The sequence below is a fragment of the Pipistrellus kuhlii genome, unplaced genomic scaffold (genome assembly GCF_014108245.1).
Source record: "Pipistrellus kuhlii isolate mPipKuh1 unplaced genomic scaffold, mPipKuh1.p scaffold_m20_p_8, whole genome shotgun sequence".
NCBI classification, from domain to species: Eukaryota; Metazoa; Chordata; class Mammalia; order Chiroptera; family Vespertilionidae; genus Pipistrellus; species Pipistrellus kuhlii.
In genome coordinates, this window is record NW_023425584.1 from 50,389,975 (window position 1) to 50,414,027 (window position 24,053).

At 36.3% G+C, this 24,053-nt stretch overlaps 1 protein-coding gene and 1 pseudogene across 5 annotated transcripts in view; one reads left to right on the forward strand and one right to left on the reverse strand.

Annotated features, from left to right (window-relative positions):
- LRBA (LPS responsive beige-like anchor protein) overlaps positions 1-24,053 on the reverse strand; it is a 518,726-nt gene that overhangs the window by 477,807 nt on the left and 16,866 nt on the right. The gene's annotated exons all lie outside the window — the stretch shown is intronic.
- On the forward strand, positions 22,573-23,043 carry LOC118711633 (annotated as a pseudogene).

Genomic DNA, 24,053 nt, shown 5'->3' on the forward strand with positions numbered 1-24,053 from the left:
GTGCAAGAGGCAGCTGATAGATGACTCTCCCTCTCATAGATGTTTCTATCTCTCTCCCTTCCTCTCTGTACAAAAATCAATAAAATATATATATTTTTAAAAAATCTACAGATATTACTCAAATGTTGCCACTTCTCATACTGATGTCCTTTTTCTTACCCAAGGATCAGCATCCCCTAATTCTTCTCCAATCTGAAACAGTGGGATAGGCATTCTTTGACTTCATGATTTTGATACTATGGAGGCGTGTTTGCCAGGTATTTTATAGACTGTCTTATCTACATTATTTCCTTCATGTTTAAATTCAGGTTATGCATTTTTGGTACCTGATGATACCTGATGTCAATATGTCTCACAATTGGTGACATTAGCTTGAATCAATTCGTTTAAGGTAGTGTCTATCAGATTTTTCCCCCACTTTTTAAAAATATATATTTCTTTATTGATTTAAGAGAGGAAGGGAGAGAGATAGAAACATCAATGATGAGAGAGAATCATTGATCAGCTGCCTTCTGCATGGCCCGGCCCCTACTGGGGATCGAGCCCACAACCTAGGCATGTGGTATTGGCCAGAATCGAACTTGGGACCCTTCATTCTGCAGGCTGACACTATATCCACTGAGCCAAACTACCTAGGGTTTTTTTCTCTTTAAAAACACTTGTGGGAAATACTTTCAGACTATACAAATATTTTGTTTCTCATAAAACTTTTAAGAATCCACTGATGAATCTTACCTGCAACTGTTATTACTAAATGAACATTTGCTAAACGATGATTTTATATTTCTATCATACTTCCTACATATCAATAGAAAAAGACTTTCTTTAATGATAAAATGCATCAATCACACCTGAAAAGCCAGCATCACGTTCAAAAAGGGAAACTGGAATGATTCTCACGAAAGTTAGAAACAAGACGAGGATACAATGTCTTCACTATCATTTAATATTATTCTAGAAATACAGAAGTCACATTTAGTCAAAAGGCAGCAGTGGAGGATTTGAAATTACAATTATTTTCAGGTTATATAATCTATATCTAGAAAAACAAAGAGCTTCAACTGAAAAATTAATATAAATTAGAAAATATTTGGTAATGAAATTACTGATACAGTTAAAAATATGGTTCAATCTCAAAAGACGTATCTGTAGAACATTTAAGTAATGATGCTAGAATAAAAAACTTCACTTTAGCATTTTTTGAATAGAAAAAAGAAGCAATCCCCCAAAGAAAACATTATAAAGCAATGGTTAGTAAAGTTGTGTATAACTAAGTAAGGAAATATAATGCAGCCACTGAAAAGAACAAAGCAGCTCCATTTTAAATGAAAAAACATGTAAAATACATTATGTGAGCCCTAGCTGGTTTGGGTCAGTGGATAGAGCATTGGCCTGCAAACTGAAGGGTCCCAGGTTCGATTACAGTTGAGGGCACATGCCTGGGTTTGTGGGCTCAATCCGTAGTAGGGGGTGTGCAGGAGGCAGTCGATCAATGATTCTTTCTCATCATTGATGTTATTATCTCTCTCTCCCTCTCCCTTCTTCTCTGAAATCAATAAAAATATGTTTTAAAAAATAAATAGCCGGAGCCAGTTTTGCTCAGTGGATAGAGCAGCTGGTCAATATTTCTCTCTGATCAGTGTTTCTAACTCTCTATCCCTCTTCCTTCCTCTCTGTACAAAAATCAATAAAATGCCGAAACCCATTTGGCTCAGTGGTAGAGCGTTGGTCTGCAGACTGAAAGATCCTGGGTTCGATTCCGGTCAAGGGATGTACGTTGGTTGCGGGCACATCCCCGGTTGGGGGTGTGCAGGAGGCGGCTGGTCAATGTTTCTCTTTCATCGACATTTCTGGTTCTCTATCTCTCTCCCTTCCACTCTGTAAAAAATCAATAAAATATATTTTTTTAGAAAATCAATAAAATATATTTTTAAAAATTAAAATTAAAAATAAATAAAATACATTATGTGAGAAAATGAAAATGGAAAAGTGTGAATAGCAGGCTACTATATGAGCATAAAACTTGCAGACAAACACATACCTAAGAATGATACACAAGAAACTAGTGATTGCCTCTGAAAAGATAATTTTGAGGAAAGAGGGCAAAGGGAAAGTTCTTAGTATATAAACCTTGGAACATTCTTCACACAGATCTAAATAGCTCCAAGTTGCAACTAACTTAAGAGACCTTACCTTCACCATAATATTACTTACATCAATCTTTCATTTTGATATGTTTATTACCATCCTTAACCACCCTTCCAAGAAGCTATAAAATAATTTTTGCAAGTAATTTCCAAAAAAAGACAACCCAAATATTTTACCAGCTTTTAAATTGAGTTGATATTGTGAAAGCAACATCTAGACAGGTGTTTTAAATATTCATCCATTGCTTTAAATATTATAAAATATATCTTTCAAGGAGAAAATTGATGGCAGAAATTGCTACACACAAATGTGTGGCATATTTGATATACTATATGTACGCATATCTATTATACCTAAAAGCATACACATTCTACAGTATGTCATGTTAACCCTTTCTAATAGTTATTGGAAACTGATCAACCTTCAAAACACAAATCTGTTTCCAATGACAGGGATCATAATCTAAGACCAGGCACTGGCTAGTTATTATCTGAGCTGTAGTAATGGCTCTGCACTACAAAATGTAATCTTCCCAAATGTCACAGTAAGTTATGAATATCTGAGCAGCCTAATGTACTTTACTAGCCATGAAATGTGAAAATGTAATCTTATTACCTTTTTTATGGTTGTATTTTTTTTGAATAATGTAGCCCAGAAACTGATGTATAGTCTTTTTCTGCATTTTAGCATGATTTGGTCTCCTTTGCTATATAGAACATTTTTCAAAACTCTCTATTTCAACATGTTTTAGTCTTGGCCTGAACTTCATAAACAATTTTTATAGCAACCTTCAGGGTGGCATAGTGTGCTTTCTATAGGTTATAGTTTAACATATAAGATTATAGAAATTTTAAAGCATATTATTCAAAGAATTCAAATAAACCTTCACAACTTTTGAATTAAGAACTTTAATTGGACATGATAATAATCTTTTTACCATGGTTATATTAATGAAGTGATCTAAGCTGAAATTAGTAATTAAATCTAAGTCTTGTCTTTTCAGAAAAGCGAGAAATACATATAAACCAAAAATAATATTCTCTTTAAAAGATATATGCAACTAAAAAGTCTGTAACACAGAAAATTCTAATACTTCAAAGTGAAGCCATGGTTTCCCAGAAAATTTGCTAAATTTTCCCTAAAAATATGTCAAGAATAAGGTATAATAGAAAAACTGGACAAACTACAATCACAGCCTATGCTCCTAATTAGATATCTTGTAACAAATCACTTTTTTCTCAGGACCAGTCCATTAGTTTTGCAAAATGAACTAAGAGTAAGCTTCCTTTGTTTAGCTGCATCCTTCAAAAATGTATTTATTTTTTAAAAGTGCTAATCTCAAAATATCCAATTTATCCCTGTGAATCCATTCCTAAGTGAAAGGGAATCTATACACATTTGCAGGCACTAGAAACTTATTAATAGGGAGAAGCTGAGGGAAAATTACAATGCCATGGCATGGTCTATATTGCCTCCCCATTAACATTTTCTTCTTCTTCCCTAATGAGTTTCTAATTTGGTACATGAGATACAGGCAAAAGATCTCACTTCGAAGCTTTACCTCAAGTTTCCAGTGATATGACCAAACTCTGACCAAGGAAGACAGTAATATGTGCAACTTCTGGGTATAATATATTGGGCTCTACAGCAGCAGTTCTAAACCTGTAAGTCATGACCCACACGTTGAGAACTGCTAGCAGGATCGCCTAAGACCAATGGTCGACAAACTGCAGCTCACAAGCCACATGCAGCTCTTTGGGCCCTTGAGTGTGGCTCTTCCACAAAATACCACGGCCTGGGTGAGTCTATTTTAAAGAATTGGCATTAGAAGAAGTTTAAGTTTAAAAAATCTGGCTCTCAAAAGAAATGTCAATCGTTGTACTGTTGATACTTGGCTCTGTTGACTAATGAGTTTGCTGACCACTGGCCTAAGACTATCGGAAAACACAGATATTTACATTACAATTCGTTAACAGTAGCAAAATTACAGTTATGAAGTAGCAACGAAAATAATTTTATGATTGGGGGTCACCACAGCTTGAGAAACTGTATTAAAGGGTCGCGGCATTAGAAAGGTTGAGAACTGTCTTAAAAGGAAGGCAATCGTCGTTAGTATGGTGGTGAGTATCCCCACCTGTCACGCACGAGGGGGGGGGGGGGGGCCAGGCGGTGGGAGGTAACATGATTTCTCTTTGCAACTTCCCTTCTCCTTACATAAGGTGCTGAAACAATGGCAAAAATTAGAGTAGCATGTTGGAATCTATTCTATAATCTTCCTATTGAAATAACAGAGCAGAAAGATCTATGGATCCCAATGATCACAGAACTGTCTCATTTAACTACCCAAATTTTCACCTGTAGGGCTAATATTAGGTCTAGTAATAATTAATGTCGTTTTCTAATACCTTTTTAAAATCGAATTTATTTAAACAATACAACAAAATTTAATCAACAATATAGTTGCCATTGTTTTCTACTACTTGTGCCCAACGCTCAGGAAGCATTTTAATCCCTCTGTTGTAAAATTCTTGTGATTTTTATGCAAAAAATTCGGTCAATGCATTTTTGAGGCATTCTTCATTATTAAATTTTTTTTCCAAGAAAAAAGTTTTGCAAAGAACGAAACAAATAGTAATCAGAAGGGGCAATATCAGGAGAATATGCAGGCTGAGGGAGAACTTCCCATTCCAACTGGCGCAGTTTTTCAGCAGTGATTCTTGCAGTATGCGGTCGTGCGTTATCGTGGTGAAGAATTACGCCCTTCCGATTAATCAGCGCGGGTTCTTTTTCTCTTAAAGCTTGGGCTAACCTTTCCAACTGGGCACTATACACTGCACTTGTAATGGTTTGGGTAGATGGTAAAAGTTCATAATGAAGAATTCCTTTAAAATTCCACCAAACACACAACATCACTTTTTTCGTATGCAAGTCAGGTTTTGGCGTGGGCTGCGGAGCCTCATTTTTGTCCAACCATTGAGGCCGCCTTTTCAAATTAACATACAGCACCCATTCTTCATGTCCGGTAACAATTTGCTCTAAAAATGGTAAAGGGTTTTGACGAGAGAGGAGCGAACTGCAAATTGTGACTCTTTGATTATGGTTGTCGGTCAACTCATGAGGAACCCATTTTCCAAACTTTTGGACTTTGCCAAGTGCACGCAATTGATTGGAAATTGTTTTTTGTGAACAATTTAAAGTTGTCGCAAGCTCTTGTTGGGTAATTTGAGGATTTTGCACCAAAAGAGCTTGAAGAGCTTCTTGATCAAAATTGGACACATGGCCTCGACCACTCTTGTCATCTAACGAAAAATTTCCCTCGCGAAATTTCTCAAACCAATGCTGGCATTTTCTGGCGCTAACTGCATCTTGACCAAGAGCACTACAGATGTTTTTTGCAGCCTCACTTGCTTTTCTTCCTAATTGGAACTCGTAAAGCATGCAGTGCCGAATATGCTCTTCATCCGCCATCTTCTTAGCCCTAGTTTTGCAACAAAAACCAAACCAAACACAAACTTTTTCAAGCAAAACTTGTTAATTGCACTTCACACGTTCTGTAGATACCATGTGTTTGAAGGTTATGTCAATACAAGTCAACGCCAAGCAAGATTTTAAACGAATGTTAAAAAACGACATTAACTATTACTAGACCCGATACATTTCTATCTTGTTTACACCACTGTCATTTGAGGCCTCTCTATCATATCAGCTTAAAGCCTATATCCTGACTAAAATATATGCTAATGTCATTAGCTGCATTTTCTCAGAAACTGAAACATTTATATATTTATAACTATCTCAAATGACATATCCCCATTCCCACCTCTCATACTATATCAGGTGTTAACTAAGCAACAATGTCTATTTTGACCTAATTTTAAGAGATTGCAGTGTGCCCTGACAAGCTTAGAAACAGAAATAGCACAGACCTGAATTTTACACAACTCAATTTTTAGATTCCACATGTCTTATTATGGCAGAGATTTACTATATATAAATAATAAATGATAAGCTACAGAATAGTAAGAGATTAGATGTCAAAATTTCATTAGTGTACATGTCTTTTGAGATCATCCCTAACATTAAACATAATGCAATAATACAACTGCCTAGTCAGTTACTAGTAGAGAAAAAAGTTCAATATGCTGGTGCTGGCAACATAATCATCAGCCTTTACTTTATAACAACCCTTTCAAGAGAGACTTAACAAAAATAACCTACTCCTCCATCATCATAAGCTGAAAGATAGGCTTCTTAGGCTTACAAATGTGCCACTTAGTGTCCACAAAAGAGATAATTCTCTGAATTAGAATAGAAAATGTGCAAAAATTTATTAAAATGTTTGATAGAATTCCAATAAGAATTTAAATTTTGAATAAAAGTTTACACACACATTCTCATATCTCAGACGTCCCTAAAGATAGTGATATTTGATTTCATCACATGTGGCTTTCCCAATTACCCAAAGGTCTATTTTATATAACTCTAACATAGACATATTTATGCATTATGTATTACAGTATTCTATAAAAAACACCTAAAGAATATGCAGCAGACTACTAGTGAAGTCTGTTAGCGGAAGATAAAGCGGGGGGGGGGGGGGGGGGGGGGTATCTCAGCTGTGAGGTCACCCAGGGAAGGGATGGGTCCCAGCTCTACACCAGAGCCCTGAGCCTCAGGTTCTAGTGTCAGGAAAATTAGACCCCATAACCCTGACTGTAAAAGTCAGGGAGATTAAGGCTGAGGGAGACAGAGCTACTGAAATCGCAGGCAGTTCCTGTTAAAGGGCCTGCATACAGACTTCCTGGGACTCACTCCCTCTGAGTTCCAGTGCTGGGGCAGCAGTCCAAAAAACACCAGGGACATGGAGAGAAGAACTGAATTGTCTGACATCACGTAACACTTGGAGGGGCAATATTCTCCCAGACAGGAATGCTTGCAGAGGTCTATTCCTTTGCTGAGCCCTCCACACAGCCAGCAGGTGGGCAACATATTTGAGTCTCCGTCAACCTGGCTAACACTGTTCATCCCATCCTGTGCATGCCCTGTCTTGAACCATAATATATAGGTCAGATAATAAAGTTGCATTTTATTTGTCAAACCACTTAATAAGGTTGTGTCTGATGGGTAAATATTTGGTACCAAAAATCCTTATATGTAAGTATATGAACCTGTTTCTTTTAAAAGTCACTTTGGAACGAAACAGGTATGCAATTATTACTTTTTTGTATAATCAATCAAAATCATAACGTTTTTTCAGATAGGCAAAATAATATATTTTTTGATGTGCCACAGAATTTTAGTCTTTAGTTTAAGTGTGCCATGAAATAAAAAGGTTGAAAATTGCTGCCATAGATGAACAAATGAACCTTTACCTAAGTACCATACCTTACACAAAAATAAACTCAATACAAATCACAGATTTAAATGTAAGATATAAAATTTTTTAGAAAAACATACAGAAGAAAATCTTCAGGATTTAGGAATAGGTAAAGAGAGTTTAAGACTTAACATCAAAACCAAGACCAATAAACGGAAAAAATTGATAAACTGGACATTATCATAATTTTTTAATTTGCTCTTCAAAAGACCCTGTTAAATAGGATAAAGTAATAAACTGCTGACTAAAAGAAAGTATTTGCAAACCACATATCTGACAAAAGAAAATATCTATAATAAATCTCAAAATTCAACAGCAAGAAAACAATAAATCTAATTATAGAGCAAAAAGTATCCAATGGTCAAAAGACAAGAACAGACATCACTTAAGAGGATATAATGATGACAAATAAGCACATGAAAAGATATTCAACATCATTAGGCATTTGAGAAATGCAAACTAAAACCACAATGAGATATCATTACACATCTATCAGAATAGCTTTAAAAAAAAAAAAAAGTGACACCACCAAACACTGGCAAGAAAGTGGAGAAATTGAATCATTCATACTTTGCTAATGGGAATGAGAGATGACATAGTCACTCTGGAAGACAGTTTGGCAGTGTTGGGTTTTGTTTTGTCTTTTTTATTGTTGAAAGTTATACATATGTCTAATCCCGCCCCCCAGCACATGCCCCCAACCTGTTTGGCAGTGTTTTAAAAAGACTAAATATGCAACTATTATACCATTTACTAAATGCACTCCTGATATTTCTCCCACAGAAATGAAAACATGTTCACACACAAAAACCTGTATAAAATGGTTTATAATAGCTTTATTCATCATTGCCAAAAAAAATGAAGACAACTAAAATGTTCTTAATTTAACAAAGGTTAAATTAACTGCTTTATTCATACCATGGAATATTATTCAACAATAAAAAGGAACTATTAGTATGCACAAAAATCTAGATGCATCTCCAGAGAAATGTACCAAAATAAAACAAAAGGTCATATAGCACATGATTCCAATTATATGAAGTTCTTGAAATGGCAAAATTATAGAACTGGAGAACAAATTGGAGGTTGCCAGGGTTAAGGGGAAGTTCAGGAGGAAGAAAATAGATGTGAATATAAAAGGGCAACAGCATGGATCCTTAAGCGATTGAAGATTTTCTATATCTTGGTTGTACTAATATCAATTCTGTGCTATAGTTTGTAAGATTTTCCTACTTGAGGGAAACTGAGAAAAGGGTGTAAGGGATCTTACTTCTTACAACTGCACATGAATCTACAAATATCTCAAAATAAAAAGTTTACTTTAAAAATATAAATAACTGATGTGAGTTGTGACTTTGGTCATAGAATTAATTGCTCCACTAATAGAAAACTATATTAACTTAGGTGAATTTCTCATTGGCAGGAAATAAAAGCCAAATTAAAGGGCAAGGAAAACCTCCTGAGCACAATTTCATCTAAAGACATACAAGTCCGTTTCTTTAATTCTCCCTTCTTTCCCACCCAAGCCAAAAAAAAAAGTAAATTTTATCACTTGCCCTGCACCTAAAAATAGGTATGCCATATAATATACAAAAAGTGATTAAGCGTAAGTTTATATCACATAGAGTTTAACTATATATCCTATTGACTCAAATCAAACCCTTGCATTATAGAATAAATATGCAAATTTGAACCTTCAAACAGGAAATGAAATTTTCTAAATCCATTATATAACTTCAGATTCATGTGTGCACTGAAGGCTAATAAATCATTTAAACCTTCATACACAGAACCTTTTTAAATTTGCATTTATCTACAGTAAATATTGCCATGTTTTTTAATAGCTTGCTAGTTCAATCTAGCAAACCAATGATTTATAGCAATGACATATTTTAAAAATCAGAAATCTATCACTGTGTGACAACCAGTCAGAAGTCCACTGAACTTACATTACTCGGAATCAAAACATCCTATGAGATGAAAGAGATAGCAAAATGTCCTGCATCCCATAATCGAATCAATTACTCTAGTATTTGAGTTTGAGTGTATATATATATATATGTTTACATATAACTGTTCATAAAATCACATACACTTTAAGAACCCTTTTACTTTAACAGCTTAACTCTATTGTTATAATTTCCTCATGTTCCAAACTATTTTAAAATGCATTGTTAAAATTCACAATTTAAAATATGAAGACTCTGCAGATCCTCTTCTGAGAAATAGCAAAATTTAGACTATATTTAAAAAAATCTATAGCTGAAACCGGTTTGGCTCAGTGGCTAGAGCGTCGACTGTGGACTGAAAGGTCCCAGGTTTGATTCCGGTCAAGGGCATGGACCTTGGTTGCTGGCACATCCCCATTAGTAGGTATGCAGGAGGCAGCTGATCGATGTTTCTCTCATAGATGTTTCTAACTATCTCTCTCCCTTCCTCTCTGTAAAAAAACAAAAAAAAAAAAAAAAAAAAAAAAATCAATAAAATATATTAAAATCTTTTAAAAAATATATCTATATACTAACTTTCATGGACTTTTAGATCCTTATGATTTCATACCAATATTTTTTAATATACCAATTTTTATATGTAGAGAGATTTATCAGATATGAAAAAGAAATTGTACTAACAACAATAAACAGAAAACAATCTAAATGTCCACTGTAACAAACATCTGTTTTTGTCTGTGTACACACCTTTCTTTAATGCCCCATTCCATTCCTAGCATTCTTCCAGCAATAAAGTCACAGGACCTCACACCCAGACAACTCAAGCCTGGCACATAATGGTCACAGTGATTAATCCAAGGGTGAAAATGTAACCTAAATCAGACCAAGAAATATCAATACAAAGATTATTTTAATTGAGAGATTAAAAAAAAGAAAGGCTTTTGGCCTTTTGGGTCAAAAGCTAAAATGGTATGTAAACTGTTAGTTTACAGCAGTCATCGTCCCTGATATGTGAGAGAAACCAATCCTAACTAATAAAAGAGAAACATGCAAATTGACCGTATCCCTACATGCCACGATCACCAGCCAATCAGGAATGAGTATGCAAATTAACCCAACCAATATGCCAGTTAGTTTGCACATCCAGGCACAGAGCCAAGACTGAAGACAGCATAGAAGGAAGCCAAGCACTGCAGAAGGGAGCAAAGATGCGGAGAAGCAAGCGGAGCTGTGGAGAAAGGAGGGAAGCAGGCGGGGCGGTGGAGACGGCCGTAGGAAGCCTTATTCTTGCAGGAATCTTTCTGCAACAGGCCTCTAGTCTACATCATAAATGGAGAAAGATATTCTAGTGGCATCAACATCCTACTTCTATCACCTGGTTTCAGAGAATCCTAGTTCTCACAGTTTCATTAAATGATCTATTCTGGTTCTACAGCCCAATGAACCTTATACTTCAGCTAGTTTGATGTAAAGTTCTCTCTCTCACAAACAAAGAAGTCCACACTAATTTCAAAACCAGGGAATTTGCTAACCTGGGACACATCTGTACAATTGTACATAATGCACCCTTTTTTAATCAAGTTTTTCAGTTGCATTCACACTTCTCTATCAACAACATAATGTATTACACCTAATGCCTTGTTTTCATTCAAAAAAAATATTTTGTCGGTCTGGTCTGTTCCATGCTTCCATGTCTCCAAATCTCAGAGGGAAGGGGGGAGATGGAGACAGGAAGACATTAGCCAAAAACTTATATGCATATATGCATAACCCTACAACAATAGTGCTGTAGGCCTGGGGTTGGGAGATGGTTGGTGCGGGGTTGATGGGGCCTAACGAGGAGGGGGTGGGAGACATATGTAATACTTTGAACAAATATAAATTTCAAAAAATAAAATAAAATAGTTAAATGGAAAAATATACTTTTTTATATTCCTATGCTACCTAAAAAAAAATTCACATACTGAATATAATCAATTCTTTAAAAAACTCAAAACCCAGAATGTGTTTTACAATCAATGGCATATAAGTTGAAATTATATATAATTAAGGTCTTTTTCTTAATGCTGAATAAAATAATGGCAAAGGTACAACTGATAAATCTTAGATTTGATAAAATGCAATAGATAATAAGTCTGGTCAATAAACAACAAAAAGCTACATAGTAATTATATATTACAGAATTGTATACCTGATATATATATATATATATATATATATATATATATATATATATATTTTTTTTTTAATGTTTTACTAATTTTAGAGTGAGAGGGAGGGAGAGAAAAACATGAATATAATATAGAAACATCGACTGGCTCCTCCTACATGGCTTTTACTGGGGATCCAGCCCGCAACCCAGGCATGTCCCCTGACCAAGAATCAAACCTCTGACCTTTTGGTACATGGACTACGCTCAACTAAGCCACACCAACCAGGTCTGAAACCTATATATTGTAATTTTATTAACCAATGTCACCCCAATAAATTCAATTTAAAAAGTAAAAAAAAAAAAAAAAAAAAAAAAAAAAAAAGCCCTGGCCAGTGAACCCAATGGTTAGAGCACTGGCCCACATACCAAAGGGTCACGGGTTTCAATTCCTGATTGAGGTCATGTACCTGGGTTGCAGCGTAAAAAGTAAAGTATCCAAGTGGTATTTTTGTAGCTCATTCTCAGAAGTGCTCAGCCTTTCCTTTTTCTTATGTTGATACTAAAGGCTCTATGCACCAAATTTATGCAAGAGTAAGCCCTCGCAGCCCCAGCTTTGTCCTGGAGGTCATTTAGAAGGATGTCCGGATGGTTGTTCCACATTTCAGCCGTTTGGTTAACTTCCATGTTATGCTTTTATAATTATAGATTTCAGTCTTACTTGTTCAAATTGGCTAACCAGCAAATCAAGATTCTTCTAGATAGTTTAACACATAAAACCAGGAAAGTAAACAGTACTAAAAGCTGAGTAAACATAACAGGTTTTCCCAGAAGAGCACATTAAAGCCAAAGAACCAGTATTTCCCAAAAAAAATCTATTACGTGTGTTTCTATCTGCATGAACCAATGGAGATACAAAGAATAGGGTTAAAACGAGATAGCTTTGGTAAGAATTAATATTTAAATGACTCCCGCAGTATCTTGCCATCAGAAATCCCCGGCTGAGGCCAGAGACAGCCTCATGGCCTTGAAATCTAAACAACACAGAAACATAAGCCTTCACCAAGCTCCTATTAGTTATTTGAGATCCACTATTCACTTAGTAAAACTAAAATATCAACGACATAATGATTTTTAGTAAAAATAAAATTTTATTTTGATGAATAGAAGTTAAAATCAATAACATACTAAATACATAAAATTTTTTCATTCAACAATAATTCCAATTAGTTAAGAATATCACGTCATTACCACCATATCAAACTTCCCAAGAGCATTTTAAACATGTATAAACCCACTACAAAAATCATCATGGCTAACCCTTACCTACAGAATAAATTTCTAATCACTTGCCTATACCACAAAATCTCAAAACGCCTCCCCTCCTATCTTGTTCCCATACAGTCTTACTGATCTAGCCAATTTTACCAAGAAACTTTAAAATTCTACCTCCTTGTCTTTGCTCTCCCTTCCTAAACTTCAAAGTTTAGCTCAATTCTCTTCTCTACAGACAGACATTTCCACATAAGACCAAAAAGGAAGAAATGATTCCACACTCTCAATTATTAAAACTTTGCCTACTGCAAGGCACACTCATTTCACACTTACTATTACCTTGGATTATTGTCTTTACACTAGAGGCCCAATGCACGAAATTCGTGCCAGGGGCTCGGCCCTCGTAGCAACAGCTTGCCCCAGCCCTCTCAGCCCAGCTTCATCCAGATGTCGTTCTGCTGTTCAGGCTAGCATATTAACTCTTTATTACATAGGATAACTCCTGTCTCTCTTCACACTGTAAACTTCTGAGAAGGAAAATTGTAGAAGGAACTACATATTAGGCATTATTTTCAAAGATTCTAACAATCCTATGAGGTTGGTATTATTAGTCTCATTTTACAAATTCAAAAACTAATTCAGAAAGATTATATAGCTTGCCCAAAAATCACAAATAAGAAGTGACAGAGTTAGGACTCAAAATGAAGTCTATCTGATTCCGATGCCATGCAAGATACTGTCTCTCAACACAAACACACAAACACAAATACAAACACACACACACACACACCAAAACTGTTATATAGCTTAGCTCTATGGCGGCATGTGTGTTCGTTTATTTTTCTTTTTTTTTTGTTTTGTTTTGTTTTGTTTTGTTTTGTTTGTTAATCCTCATCAGAGGATATTTTTCCATTGATTTTTTTTTTTTTGAGAGAGTGGAAGGGAGGGGGAGAGAGAGACAGAAAGAGAAAAACATAGATATGAGAGAGACATAACGATTGGTGGTTGCTTCCCACACATGCCCTGACCAGGGCCAGGGATTGAGCCTGCAACCAAGGTAAGTGCCCTTGACCAGGATCAAACCCAAGACCATTCAGTCGGTGGGCCAATGCTTTAAACTCTGAGCCAAACAGGTTAGGGCTTATATCACCCTTATAGGAACCCTTAAAAGTGATGGAATAGCCCAGCTAGTTTGGCTCAGTGGATAGAGTGTCGGCCTGCAGACCAAAGGGTCCTGAATTCAATTCTGGTCAAAGGCAAGTACCTTGGCTACAGGCTCTTCCCAGTCAGGCACTGGTCAGGGTTCATGCAAGAGGCAACCATCGATGTGTTTCTCTCACATTGATGTTTCTCTCTGTCTTTCCCTCTCTCTTCCACTCTCCCTAAAAATCAATGGAAAAATATCATCCGTGAGGATTAACCAAAAAAATCTTTTAAAAGTGATGTAATAATTATAGTTACTACCACCTTTCTCTGGGAAACAATGCTTTCATATTCCCTTCCTCGGGTTTGATTGGGGAACTATATCCTTATGTCACATAGTTCTTGTAGGAAATGTCAATCATGGTGCCCAGATTCACAGAGTGGCAGGAGAACCAGGTTAGGCAATGAGAATACTGACTGTTTCTATGGCAGAGCCATGATTTACTAGAAAGTCAGGCCTTTTTCATGATGTTATCTCTGAACAATTCTTTCTATCTCTTCTAGGCTATATTCACTTTTCTCTTTAATCAATAGAAAACACACTCGATTAAAAGTTCAATGATTGCAAAAGGAATAGTTGGCACAAGGGTAACAATCAGAAATACACTTGATTCCTCATGTTTTACTAAAATGTGTATCAAAAAAAATTTTTTTTTCAGAGAATAGAATGCTTTCAGTTTAGAGTACCTAGATAACAACACACCATTCTCTTTCTAATAAGATATACTGAAATTCACTTAGCAAATAGCTACAGCGAGTGAAAAATTAAGAGCTCTGTGTTTCATCTTCTATTTTAGAAGTGTTACTGGCTTGGCCCAAGAGGAAAGGGAAAACAATTTACATGTTATAAAAAAACAAAGATGCAATCTGAAGTTTATGTTAAAGAAGGTCAAAATTGATTTCCATCTCAGGTACTGTACATTTGAGGACTTTTGGCAAATCAATGATTGTTAGCCAAAATGCAGATTAGGGAAGAAATATATAAATGTGATAGACTAAGATGAATAACAGACTGATTTTCAACATGTTGGCATAATGTACTTCATAACCATTTTAATTACTGAGAAAATAACTGGAAGTTTACAGCATAATATATTTCAGTATTTTCTTATAAGCAGCTTATAAAATATCAGCACTACAAAAGTGAAACAAATGAGCACCACCTCATGGGCATTTGATGTAGTAATATATAAAACCAACCTTCGCAATAGCTTTTAAAAGCCAGATTACTTAGTAATGGATTGAATATAAAACTTGCTTTTTAAGATTTCAAATTTTAGGCATGTATATCAAAAAGCTAGCAAATGGTTTAAATAAACATAAATAACATTTAAGTCAGTATTCAAATAACTTCAACAAATATCAAGGTAAGAGCTAAAACACTGTCAATAGCAAGTATAAAATAAACACTGTAAAAGTCTCAAACTGAGGGGAAAAATAAAATACAGCAGTATTTAAAAAGATGAACCAGTAGTTAGAAAGGGTTGGCAACTCTTAAAGTAACATATAAACTGACTCTTACTTGTAGTAACTAACAGATTTTCTATTAAAAATAAAAGCCATGCTGAATCCGATTTGGCTCAGTGGATAGAGCATCAGTCTGTGGACTGGAAGGTCCCGGGTTCGATTCCGGTTAAGGGCATGTACCTTGGTTGAGGGCACATCCACAATAGGGGGTATGCAGGAGGCAGCTGTTCAATGATTCTCTCTCATCGATGTTTCTAACTCTCTATCCCTCTCTCTTCCTCTCTGTGAAAAATCAATAAAATATATTTAAAAAATAAAAATAAAAATAAATAAAAGCCATAAATGAAAAAACGTTTCACATTTGTTCTAAAGTTGTGCATTTAAAAATAAAAGACAGTTCCCATTCAAAAAAAAAAAAAGTACTTTAAGACTAAAGCAAGTCTTTGCTAGTTTTTCTGCCTCCTTGTGTAAAATAGAAGTTCATTTTCTAATAGCAATCAGGTAGCTTATACTAACTTGACTACCTGATACCAAACAATGCAGCTATTTCCTACCTGAAATTTTATCCAATGGCAATATACCCTCTGAAATGCTTCAGTGTCACATTCTCTCTGGGTTCAGATTACATAGACTCACTTTCTGTAAGTTAATAGTTTGATCAAGTATCTTCTTAATAGTGTTAAAAGGAATGGCAAACTTAGAGGACAAGTACTGTAATTTTAAAAAATGTATCAAATCTAATCTTTTTGTTCTAATTAATATTTCAAAAGAAGCAAACTGTATAAAAGCAATACATTTTGTAATGTAGAGATAAAACCTCTAATACAACTTTGTGGTGAAACATAAGTAAAAAGATGTCTGAATGAAAATTTGTGTGAATTTTTTGCCAATTACAATTCCCTTTAAGAAAACAACTCATTATTATGAAAAATGGAAAACCAGGGTGAAGTATCAAGCATTTACCCTGTCTTTTCAAAGTCTTGATTTTATGAAGTTCTACTAAAAAATAGTTTCACACAACAAAAAGTTGTTCATATTTAAAATGCCAATTAATGTATGCAGAAAATAAGAAATTTAAAACATCACTGTTTTGAACTCCTGATAAAATGGATTTAATTAATGGTTATTAGTGACTGCTAACACCATTTGGTAAAGGGTAAAAGTTTCAAGGGAGCTTGAAATTTCCTGGATCAAGCTAATAATACCTAAACCCACTAGATTAGTAATCTCACACCCGGGTCCTAACATCACAGAGAGAAACACACTAGATTTATGTGCTTTCTTTTGGATGCAGTAGTAAATACATAGCCTGCCTAAAAGGAATTCACACGACAAAAATAAATAAGCAAACAAAAACAAAAACAAAAAAACCTGATCATAATCTAATCAAGTTTTGATCAATTTATAAAAACAAATCCAGACAGTGAAAAATTCTACAGAAAAAAGTGACTCAGCCTGGCAGTTTTGACTCAGTAGATAGAGCATCAGCCTGTGGACTGAAGGGTTCTGAGTTCGATTCCAGTCAAGAGCACATGCCCTGGTTGAGGGCTCAATCCCCAGTAGGAGGCATGCAGGAGGCAGCCAATCAATGGTTCTCTCTCATCATTGATGTTTCTATCTCTCCCTTCCAATCTAAAATCAATAAAAATATTTTTAAATGACTCAATCCCATAGAAAAAAAAGCAGATTGCAAGAAAAAAGGGAGGTGAGAGGAACCAAGACACTAAAAAAGATTTGAGACACATACACCAAATGAACTGCCTATACATTATTTGATTCATGATTCAAATAACTCAACTATATTTAAAACAAAACAAAAAATGAGGGAATTTTGAACATTGATTATTCAATAAAATTTAGAAATTACTATGAATTGTTTTTAAGAATGAAAAAGGTACTGTGGTTTGATTTTTTTAAAAGTCTATCTTTTAAAGATACAACATGACATATTTACAAATTAAAAGGGAAAACACATTACTGAGTTACTTATGGTTACATATGATATTAAGATGTTATAAATACTAAGAGTTGATAATGAAATCAATTGACGACTTTATATTTTCTATCATTTTTAAGTTAAAATAAAAAGGATTGTGCTTGCCTAGTCTGGCCCAGTGGTTGAGTGTCAACCTATGAACCAGGATGTCACCCATGATTCAGTTCGTGATCAAGGCACATGCCCAGGTTGAGGGCTCGATCTTCAGTGTAGGGCATGCAGGAGGCAGCCAATCAATGATTCTTATTATTGATGTTTCTCTCTCTCTCTCTCTCTCCCTCTCTCTCTCTCTCTCTCTCTCTCTCTCTTGTTCTCTTGCCCTCTTGCCCTCTTGCCCTCTCTGTTCCTCTCCTGAAATGAATAAAAATGTTTAGAAAGCATTGTTCTTTCTTAACTTAAATAATGAAATTTAAATTTATACATTCTTTCATACAATCCTCCAAAACAAAATTTAAAACTTCATTAGCCAAAATAAGAGCACTAACTACATTTATCCTGCCCACCTAAAAATGTGACAGCTTCAATCAATCTTCAATAGCTCTATATTAGAAATTAACCAGAAATGCTTTTAAGCATCAGCAATGAAGTTTAGACAAGCAGAATATAAAAATCACTGCAAATGAAATCTATCAACAATCATTAATCAAGTAACTACTATGCACAGGATCAAATACAAGATGCACTCATTGATAAGGGATAATATTCATGTTCCATGGGCAAAATTAACAGAGATAGATGCAAAGCACTACAAAACAACTCACAGAACCAACAAGATATACTTCACTACTCATAGTACAGTGATGGCATAAATGTTATGTGCCTTGAGTACCAACCAATTTGAAGAAACTAAAGACAAACCATTCCCCAATTAATTTTGTGTTCTTTGCATCTATCTGAATGTAGTGAATGATCAAAAAAACATATTTGAATAAGCCAAATCATTTAAAGTACTTTATACTCACTACTTAAGTTACTGTATTATTTGTAACAAATAGCAACAAACAACTCATATCTAACAGTGGTGGCACTGTAATGTGTCAACTTGGGTAGGCTGAACTCTATTTCCCAGAATCCCCTTCCTGTACATACCTAGTTAGGGTAATCCATGTGAGAAACTTTTGTGGGAAATATAAAGGGAAAAAGGTCGGTAGCAGCTATTTTGTATCTCACACACATTTTCACCAAACTGATGGCTCCTCTCAATGGTGTGATACAATGGCTGGGCCTACCACCACCCTCCTTCCCCTAAATTTTCTTTCAGCTTCTTACACTTTTGGGCCAGATGTGTTTATAAAGTTTCATGACAAAGGAACCCAACTTCTGCAGGAAACTTATAGCATCAAGGTCAGAGGCAACCAGCAAGACCTGACTTGTGTTATAGTCTGTTCTTGTGGGCCAAACTTGTACTTGTAGACTCCAGCTTATTCTTGCTCTCCTCTACTTTACATCCATCTTCTCTTTCTGAATGCTTGCGTCGTGAACTTTCAAACTCCAGATGAAATCAACATGAAAACAAGAGCTTTGCAGACACTGCTTAACCACTTCCTACAAATATATACAGTAAAATCTCTTCAACAAATCCACATTTAGAAGGTATTTGTGGGTGAGGCTTTTGTCTAATAATGTAACCCCAACAAGATTCACAGGGAACTCACAAAGTTCATAAAAGAGGCATATATGCAGAAACATGGGCAACTGGGCTGAGGAAACTAGAGACAGACCAAAAGAGAGAGGAAAGGAATTAGACCCCCAAAATTCTTCTGGAAGGAAGCAAGCTGAAATTTTTGCTCAGCTGTAAAAATATGCCATCTTTCTGAATAAAGGAAATATGAATCAGATGCCAGAACAAAGAATCTAGAGGGCAAACCAAGAGCCCTGGAAAATCACTCCCAGTTTGAGATCTAACTGAGGAACTCTCAACATTTGCCTGGCCAGATTTCAGAACTACCGTAGACTAGTGGCACCCCTTCGTATTCCCCCTTTTTAAATAGGAATGTGTATAGCAATTTTTCAATGCCAGTCCACCATTATATGTTGGAGTGGGGAAAGGAGGCAGGTAACTTGTCTCTAGTTTTAAAGATTTATAGATCTGTCCACAAAAAGTTTTATTTAACAAAGTACAACTAAGGAGTCTTATCCATACTTGGACTTTAACTATGAGATGAAATGTGTGTTTGTTTTAAGCCTCTACATTTTGGGTTAATTTGTTATGCAACGCAAATCTGTTTAATAAATTGTTACATTAAAAAATAACTCGCCAAAACCGGTTTGGCTCAGTGGATAGAGTATCGGCCTGCAGACTGAAAGGTCCCAGGTTCGATTTCGGTCAGGGCATGTACCTAGGTTGCGTGCACATCCCCGGTAGGGGGTGTGCAGGAGGCAGCTGATCGATGGTTCTCTCTCATCGATGTTTCTAGCTCTATCTCTCTCTCTTCCTCTCTGTTAAAAAAAAAATCAATAAAATATATTTTTTAAATATAAATAAATAACTGACAATACATCTCCCACGGGCCATGACTGATGCTGGGTTTAACTTCTCACCATAAACAACTAGAAAACTAAACAAGATAAAGCAACTACTGTCAGACACTGGACAACAGGCAGAACTGGTCTGTGATCCTTGAGAGAAGGGAAACAAATGAGGCAAGCTCACCTCCAGCCATGTGCTGGGAGAAACTTTTTAAAGTACCCTAATGAGAAGGAGGAGAACCCCAACAGAGCACAGCAGTCTCTAAGGATTGAAAAGACTGTAGTCTCACTGAACTGAGGAGACAAAAATCTCTTGAGCTGAGGGAACACAGATCAAAATCCAGGACAATTTAGAGTGCCTGGAATTCAAGGAGTAGAATACCAGAGAAGAAGTTACCTGAAAAATTGCTCTAGAAATCTAAACAGTGGGCCCCGTGAGTATTTGGATGAATACTAAAAGCTTCACAGGTGTGGGATGAGGCTTAGACCACCACCAAGAGAATTACTGGGGAGTTATAAACTAAACTATTCTCACAGTTCACATAGGGCTGGGAAAAGTCTGAATTCTGTTGAAGATACAAAGAGCTTGAACATGCAAGACTTTGAAGAGAGAATCTAAAAGGATCAAGCCTTAGTAGTATTGTTAAACTAATCTTAAAAGCTACTCTACACCCACCAGCAGTGTTTGAAAGCATGCTTTGACTCTGCCTTGAGGGAGCTGCAGAGCAGAGCAATGAAAGCAGCAGCTAAAACACCTCAAGATACCCTGCCTTTTAAGCAGACAAACTGGAACAGGATACAGAGGATTTCAAGAGTCAGGGAGAATTCTCTCTAAGAACACAGACTCTCATACTCATACCTGAGCTATGCATGTGACACTCTCAAACCATCCTAAACTAGAGCTTTGATAATTTAACTGATCAAGTCTCAGACTAATCCCTGAATAGCACTACACAGGACAGAAGCAAAGAAGCAAGGCAAAGGTCACTGACACTGAACTGATTTTGATATACCATACACAGAAAGCAAGAAAGAATTTGTGGTCTGACCCTAACCAAGTTATCACCTGCTAAAACAAAAAATCAACTTTCCCCAAAGAATATAACAGGATTCAGAGTCTACCAACATAACATTCACAAACTCTAAAATACAATCCAAAATTACTTGACATACAAGAGCCAGAAATGTGATGAATTTCAAGAAAAATAACAATAAACAAATGCCAACACCTAGATGAAACAGACATTAGAATTATCAAAGATTTAAAGCAACTATCATAACTAAGCTTCAGGAGGCAAAGACAGAGGCAAAGACATGTGAAAAGAATGGAAGATACAGGTTTTCAGCAGAAAAATCTTAAAAGGGAAAATATATTGAGCCTGGACAGACTCATTATTATAATGGAGATGACAGAGGAAATAATCAGTAAATCCTAATATATAAAAACCCTGGGTCATAACAACCAGTAATGACTGAGGTTTGACCAACCACAAGTTAGTCCAGACTGCTTCCACTGCAGGTGCAGTGCCCCAGCACTAACTGCTGAGGGGGCTGTGCAGAGTCAGAGAGAGGACTGAAGAGAGAAGCAGGGACTAATCTGTTGCCTCTGAGGCAGCTTTTGATCAGCACTTGCCTCTTTCTCTCCCAGTCTGGCCAGCAGCTGAGCCTCCATTTTTCTCCAGGCCTCCATTTTTCTCCAGGCCTCCACTGGAGCTGCTAATCAACCCCACCCTTCTGATCAGGCCCCATTGATAGGCCCGGAGATGCTGACTGGCATAGGAACTACCAATCAGAACCAAATGTGGGTACTGTGAAGAACCAATGGCTGCCTAGAAGGTGGAGCTTTTGATGCTAACTGGCATAGAAACCGACCAATCAGAACCAAATTAGCTGGCAGGGGAGGGCAGTTGGGGACAAACAGGCAGGCAGGCAGAGGCAGTTAGGGGCAACTAGGCCAAAAGGGGAGGGCAGTTAGGGGCAATCAGGCAGGTGAGCAGTTAGGAGCCAGTAGCCCCAGATTGCGAGAGGAATGTTCTGTGGGATTGGGCCTAAACTGGCAGTCAAACATCTCCCAAGGGGTCCCCAATTGGAAAGGGTGCAGGCTGGGGTGAGGGACACACATCCCTGTGCACAAATTTCATGCACTGGGCCTCTAGTAACAAAATAAATCAATATAATTATCTTAACCTTGAAGAACAAAGAGAAGAAAAATGAAAAAGAAAAAAAAAAGGGACTAATCTCAGGGAAATATGGGACAATAACAAAAAGCCTAACATACATATCACTGGAAACCCAGAAGAGGAGAGCAGAAAGAGACTGAGGCAGAAAAATATGTCACTGAACTTGACAAATTTCATGAAACACAGAAATTACTTTGAGTATGGTATCATTAAGAGCTCAAACTTCACAGGACTGCAAAAAGCACTTGATCAGTGATGTAGACTTCAAATTTCATCCCTGCAACAGCAGACAGTAATTTTGATTACAGAATCCTACCCATTAAAAACTTAAGTACTCAGTCTATCAGATTGTGTGGGTATCGCCTCAGAGATCGGGATGGGCTACGCCAGCAAGAGGATCAACATGCCTTTGGCTAGAAATTTTACTACATCCATCCTTGGAAGAGGAAAAGAAAACACATAAAAAGAAAAGGCTAGTTCAAGTCCAAATTCTTATTTTATGGATGTAAAATGTCCAGGTTGCTACAAGATCACCATGGTTTTCAGCCATGTTCAGACGGTGCTTCTTAGTGTAGGTTGTTCAACAGTGTTGTGCCAGCCAACAGGAGGAAAAGCCAGACTCACAGAAGGGTGTTCATTTAGAAGAAAGCAACACTAACGATCCACAGAGCTTCCTGAATTTGGGTTACTGGTATATCACAAAAAGCCTTATCAGTGTATAGTAATTCTAGTTAATCTACCAGGATAATGTAATTACATTTAATTTTGTAAGTATCCAACAGTGATCTTCTATTTTGGTGTCAATTTTTCAATAAAGTTTTGATTATAGGGGGAAAAAAACTTAAGCACTCAGATCATAGACATATTCACAAGTTAGGCTACTGAATACTAATCTAACATATATGTCATAAAAATAAGAAAAGGAAATTGAGGTAAAGCGATTAAGATACAGCAATTAGAAGTTCTACTCTAAAGTCAAAATAGAGTAGAAAGAGAAATACACAAATATATGTAAATCCAACTGTAAGGTGGGATTCATTAGTTTTGCTGAAGTTCAGTTTTAATTGTCCATTTTTCTTACAAGGCCATTAAAGTGTTGTTTATAAATATAGGTTCAAAATTCACTATAACTCTTATTTTTTTAAAATATATTTTATTGATTTTTTACAGAGAGGAGGAGAGAGGGATAGAGAGCTAGAAACATCGATGAGAGAGAAACATCAACCAGCTGCCTCCTGCACACCCCCCACCGGGGATGTGCCTGCAACCAATGTACATGCCCCTGACCGGAATCAAACCTGGGACCTTTCAGTCCGAGGACCAATGCTCTACCACTGAGCCAAACCGGTTTTGGCAGATTATTTAAAGTCAATTTGACCTAATAACTAAATAAATAAATCTATAATAATAAAAGCATAATATGCTAATTAGACTGACAGTCAAACGACCTTCCAGGCAAAGCCCCAGAAGCCAAGGCAGAAGTGGTTAGGGGCAATCACGCAGGCAAGCAGTTAGGGGTGATCAGGCAGGCAGGCAAGTGGTTAGGGGCAATAAGGCCAGCAGGCTGGCAAGCAGTTAGGAGCCAGCAGTTCCAGATTGTGAGAGGGATGTCTGAGGGGTCCCAGATTGCAAGAGGGTACAGGCCGGGCTGAGAATCACCTCCCCCCATGCACGAATTTCATGCACTGGGCCTCTAGTAAATAAATAAAGACAGAGGATTCTTGCTATGGTATAATGTCAAGGGCTGACTGGTAACTGTGAAGTGAATGCTAGAATTTAAAAATTGTCATTGTGCAACTATCATAACAGAGATTTGTCTAGGAAAAAATCATCCATGGCT